This window comes from Canis lupus, chromosome 13, assembly GCF_011100685.1.
Source record: "Canis lupus familiaris isolate Mischka breed German Shepherd chromosome 13, alternate assembly UU_Cfam_GSD_1.0, whole genome shotgun sequence".
Taxonomy (NCBI): domain Eukaryota; kingdom Metazoa; phylum Chordata; class Mammalia; order Carnivora; family Canidae; genus Canis; species Canis lupus.
Window position 1 is genome coordinate 56,281,708 of NC_049234.1, and position 6,275 is coordinate 56,287,982.

At 35.9% G+C, this 6,275-nt stretch overlaps 1 pseudogene; it reads right to left on the reverse strand.

Annotated features, from left to right (window-relative positions):
* Positions 1 to 2,094: 2,094 nt before the first annotated feature.
* On the reverse strand, positions 2,095 to 4,145 carry LOC119876913 (annotated as a pseudogene).
* Positions 4,146 to 6,275: the final 2,130 nt, after the last annotated feature.

Sequence of the window (6,275 nt, forward strand, 5' to 3'; positions counted from 1 at the left end):
TGTAGTCACATTTGATAAAAGATGAGATTAGGTAATCTCAAATAGGGAGAGGAACAATAAATTTCGTCCGTTTATTTTAAATTTCTGTCTGGAAGTTGCCCTACTGGATCTTTTAATCTAGCCAAATATGACATCTGATTTAATTATTTTGAGAATTTATGTAGAATATAGTAAATCCTTAATTTAGTATTCATTTCCATGCAATCACTCAAATGCACCATCAACTATTCACAATTACTTTTCAATTATCTCTTTGCTCTTCATATATTCTCTACCTTTCAAAAATTAAGCCTCTTAGTTAGGCTCTGGGGGGAGAGTGAAGCAAAATTTCTGCTCATGTGGAGTGTATGGTATTACAGAGTTACTTGTGATTTGGTCTCTATAGGAAATCTATCAGAGTTTCTATCTTATTTATATGGTGTTTTCCATATATTTTTTTTAATTTACTAGCCTACATATATTGTCTGCCTCCTCTCACTGAAATGGGAAGAACAAGAACCAGGTCTCTCTGTTTCTGTCTAGACCCTGATGGCTTAGAACTCTTCTCGACCTAGGGTCCTTAATATCTATTGAATGTATAGTAGAGTGAGAGAATGAATGAGTGAATATCACTGAAACTTCATGTTTGTGAATTCAGAATTGGTAAAATTGCCATTCATTGCCCAGTTAAGAAAAATATATTTTGTAGGAGAAAAAATAAGTGCATTAAGAAGGATAAAGACAAGTTTATACTGTCTGCAGGAGTGTATGTTAAAGTTATAGACTTCCAGTAGAAAAGGTCTGATACAGAAGAGTGTGGGTTTATGATACAAACAAGTTTGAGTGCCTACTGTATGTCTACAAGCATGGATAAGGCACATTCTTCAAGGATCTACATATCTACTCATTCCTACATGGCATTACTGATAATCTCTCATTTATAGAAATAATCTGTAGAATTTCACAGAATCAGGGCCATTAGCTTTTTCATATCAGGCCATTACTAATATTATATTTTTTCCATGACTATATCTGGTATTGGTCAGCCTAATTTTGTTATTTTTTATTTGTTGTTTGCATGCACCTTTTTCCTCAAAATGATTCAACTATACTCTGACTGTAGAATATACACACATATGTGGTTTTCTGGACCTATAAGATAAGATGCTTTCCTTGTTCCAGTCATTATGTCTTGTTATTATCCTATAAGCAACTACCCCACTGTACCACCTCTTAACACTCCCAAATCCATAAAGAAAAAGTGATCTCCTGTACATATATGCCTAGAGAGAGAAAGCAGTATGTCAGAATTCAAAGTGAATTAGTAAACCAAGTTACCTTCCTTGTTAGTCTTGCTAAGAGTGCTTCATAACAAATGCTATTTAAACTCTAAAAAAATTTAACATCCCTAACAAGTACAAATCTTGTAGCCATAGGGAAATTTGGACACTTCAGAAATTTTCAAGTCTAGAGAAATGAAATGCCCTTTTAATAATCTCATGAGAAACACTGTACAATAATGGGAAACCAATAGATTACAATAGATTGACACCAGAAGGGGGGAAATGTGTGTGTGTGTGTGTGTGTGTGTGTGTTTGTATATAGCACTTAACTGCTGTAGAATATCATGCACAAAATACTATCAATAAAAGAATTAAGACTCATTTGTCTATTGTGTTCTGAGATTTGTATCATTTCAATCTATGCTGTAAAACATATATTAAATTTTGCATCATTATACAAAAATTCCTGCTATAGGAATCCTGGGCAAGCAGGAAATAATTAAAAGAATAACATCAGACCAGAAACATAGGTGTTGCAGGATAACAATTGTCAACTTAACACTTAAATGCTTTGTACTTGAAGGCAAAATTTTAGTTTTACCTATAACAAAAATATTTTTGTGTATTTTGAACTAAATCATTGCTTGGAACACTGAATTTGCCTAAATAGGCTGAAATCTGTGGTAGTTTGTCAAGGCATGGTTTCTCCCAGAAAATTATTTATTCATTAAAAAATAATAATAAAACAAATAAGTAAGCTAATGAATGCTCAATCTTTGGTCTAATATATGTAAATAGTATTTCTTCCTTATATAGTTCTTTAATTAATTGATTAATTAATTAATCTATTTTCACAGGTTGCCAAAGCCACTTTTTTTTTTTTCTTTTCAATACCCTATTCCACAGCTTCCATGACCCTTTTTGCTCGGATTCCAAAAGGCTGAGTGTTGGTATGGGCCATGCAAAGACTGGCAAATCCCTGGAAGCTCTCCCCTGGAATGATTCTGACTCTCTCCTTCTTATAGACATTCTGTATGGGCATGACCTGTTCTGCCAGCTGGGTAGCCAACTTGAGTTCTTCAGCAGAGATGTCTCCCTTTTCAGGGGCCAAGGGCTTCAGAGGAAGAGGATGAACCTGTATAGGTACTTCTTCAGCCCCTCCAAGTCAGCCTCCAGGGATTCTGTAGACTTGTTCTGCCGTCTTGGATCCACTGAGATCCCAATGATCCATGCCACCTTCTTGTAGATGCCAGCCACTTGTAACTCTTCCAAGCTGAAGTCCATGCCAGGTGGCACATCGGTGTGATACCTCACCATAGGGCGCCTTACGATGAGCTGGAAGGGTCTGGATGGGTCTGGACAAGGGATGCAGGGCCATGTGGCTTGCCTTGGCTTGCCTGTCCTTGCATCTGCACGTGCAAGGGGGCTGGTTGAACCAAGTGGCCACAAAGGCCGCCAGTCCTTCTGTAAACTGGGTTCAGGATCACACCATTCTACCTCTGCTGCTGCCTATGGGTGGGCCCCAAGGGACAGTGACTCTTTATTTAAAAAACAAAAATAAGATCACCTGGGTGGCTCAGTGGTTGAGCGTCCTCTGCATTTGGCTCAGGTCTGATCCCAGGGTCCTGAGATGGAGTCCAGCAACCGGCTCCCTGAGGGGAGCCTGCTTCTCCCTCTGCCTGTGTCTCTGCCTCTCTCTGTGTGTATCTCTCGTGCAAAAATAAGTAAAATATTACACAAACCACAAAATTAGTAAATATATTCATCTAAATTAAATGAAAATAATTTATCATGTGTGGAGAAACCAAGAAAGAAAAAAAGGGGGCTAGGAGCGCGGGAGGATTAGAGAAGGAAAAGAGGTAGAAACTAAAAATAAAGGAAAGAACACTTTGTTAGGAAAAAAGTAAAACTGTTCATGATGGAAACAAAAAGAAGGCAATATATAAAAGACAGCCCTATAAGCATTTTTACTACTGTAAAGAAATTTTTTTTAATCCCTATATGTTTGACTCTCCAGTTACAAAGGTGCTTTTTTTTTCCACATCTATACCACTTAGAACAAACCATTTTAGAAAAAAATGGAAAATCTAAGTAGAAAAATTACTCTTTTGGACATAATTCCAAATGGCTGTCATACTGACCTCCCATACTGTTTCTATCTCTGTCTCTTCCTCTTATCCCTTGGGTGTATTTCTTTTTCAACTGCAAAATAAACTTGAGCATCGTGAAGCATTTTCTGGAATATTTCAGACTTATTTTGGTTATGCATCATGCTCCTCTCCATCCTGGCAAAAAAAAAAAATCACCATTGCTGAAATGTCACTTCAGACATTTCAGTTCTTTCTCGAAGCCAGTAAGTAACTAAGGACAGACAAATAGTAAACCCTTTGCAAGCTGTCTCCACAGTTTCCCATAACTTTTGTTTGAAAGAAGCTTATAATTGTTCTGAATACTGTAAAACCAATAAAGGGCAGAATGCAATGGGACAATGTTTTGTATTGTACTGACGGGCTTTCCTTAGTACTTTGCTGACCACAAAGATGGAGAATCCCTAAAGCTACCCTCTTCTGCTCATGAAAAGATGGGGATACATGGTTCATTTTAGAAATAGTGATATTTTTCAAGCTTTGGGTGATCATACGCAGAAAATATGTGAAATTTTATACAATACATTGTAACAAATAGAACTGAATATTAGAGTATTACTTGAAGACATTGTCTTTGTAAATCATTTTGCAAAATTTTATTTTTTAATACCCTCTCTCCAATTTATAATGTTTCTATTGCCATTAGATAACCATACATTTTTATAATTATTTTTACCAATTTACCCCGTAAATTTCCGTTGTGAAGCAGTTTAAGTAGAACAGAGGTGGATGGCATTTTGCCGCTGGACCATCCCAAAGTGCTAGAGTAATGCTGACACCTAGTGGAAGAACAGCAACACTGATCAAATGTGTGGCTGTTCCATTTTTATAGATCCTCAGCTGCTATAATCTATGAGAAAATAATTAGGATAATAATTAAAAAGTTACATCACTGATGTACCTTAACATATTAGATGGCCTGTCTTCTTTGCTATGTGTGTGTGTGTGTGTGCACACGTGTGCATTTGCAAGCAAAACAAGTAGGGATGTGAGAATTATGTGTACTCATTGAGACAGTAGAGATTCAACTCAGTTTGTCAGGTAACAAAAATTTCAAATAATAGATATATAAGACTAGAATACTTTTATTTTACTCTTGGTCTTTTCTATCTCTGTCAGGAGTGCAATCAGTTTAAGACCCTCAACCAAAAAAAAAAAAAAAAAGAGACCCTCAACCAGTTAAGTTCAACATAGAAAATGGAAGACCCCTTCGGTCATCTTAATCATTAAACCTCCCTAGCTTCCTTCTAAAGGCAGTTTTGTTGAAGAAAAAAGATGTTTCTTCCAGAGTTTGAAAATGAATATGCAAGTGTGAAGCCAGATTCTCTGGTATAAACAGAAATGGTTTCTTTTTCTATATTTCCAGTGCCTAGAACTGGAAAGCAGTAAGCTGTTCGGCAAATTATTGGTATGCACCGTTGATATATGCATGTTTGAGATTAGTGCTCTTTAGAGGCTTTGTAAAATTGTAAAATATCACAATGTCTGTACATTTTAAGCATACATAAATTATATGAAGTTATCTGTATTAGTGTGATATGTATAGAGGATTGCCAAAGAAAACGTATTTTCATTCCTTTACAAATATCGGATTTCTGGAAATTTGTCTTATGTCAACTACATAATCTCATGATGTTATTTAATTATGATATGTTATAATGACATGGTAATAAAACACCACAATTCTTATAGAATATAATAAATCGTTTTAAAGATTTTATTTGTTTATTCATGAGAGACACAGAGAGAGGCAGAGATATAGGCAGAGGGAGAAGCAGGCTCCCTCTGGGGAGCCTGATGCAGGACTCCATCCCTGGACCCTGGGATCATGACCTGAGCCAAAGGCAGACACTTAATGCTGAGCCACCCAGGTACCTTTATAACAAATTTTATAACAATATTTTGAATCTTACCTGTTTTGTTATAAATAGACCTAAAAACTAAAGAAACCACATTCTAAGAAATTTTAAGGGTAAACTACTGGGGAATTTCTAATGTTATTTGGTATCAGCAATTAATTGTGAATTTTGGCTATTTATATCATCCATCTCTTTTATTATAGTATATAGTTATTTAAATGAAAAGAAAAATGGATTGCTACCTCTCCATTCTACCAACATACTAGATCTTCATGAAACCCCAGCTGGTTGGTTCCACTCCCCATCTGAGAGTCTTGAATGGCCTCTTTGTATAGGACTAAGGTTGAAGTCTTTGACAAACCTTATGTGAGGACTTGTATCACCTGGCCCTTACTTCTCCCCAACCTCCTGAAACACTCCAATACTATACATAGCACAATTCGACCCATAGAAAGCTCTGTTCTTCAGTCAAATTGTGCTCCATTTCCTTCTGTACATTTGTCCTATTGTTTTCTCTGTGCTTGGCATTTTTCTATGTGTTGGGCAAAACCCAGGATTTCTATGGTAGAGAGGGAAGCGGCATTGGTGTCAACTCAAAACAAAAGCAAGTTCCAACCCTAGTTCTTACTATTAATGGCTTTTGGTAAATAATGTATTATCATCATGTCTCAATTTCCTCATAATGTTTAGATTGCTGAACCAGAAATACTATATGTAAAGGGCTTGTCAAAAAATAAATGCTCTATAAATATACTAAATACTTTTATTCCTTGAAAAACTTGTTTCAAAGTAACTTTATTTGTAAAACCGTTCTTGAACTAGCCAGGCATGTTAAATAAATTGGCCACATATCTATTATGACACTTTCACATCATCATATCATGACCTATGGTTCTCATTTTATTTTTTTTTTCTAGCCTAGATCTGAGTGTCTCCAATCAGTATGCACCATTCCATTAAGTACATCAAACTTAGTACTTCCAAAACTCAATTTTTCATATCTTCCT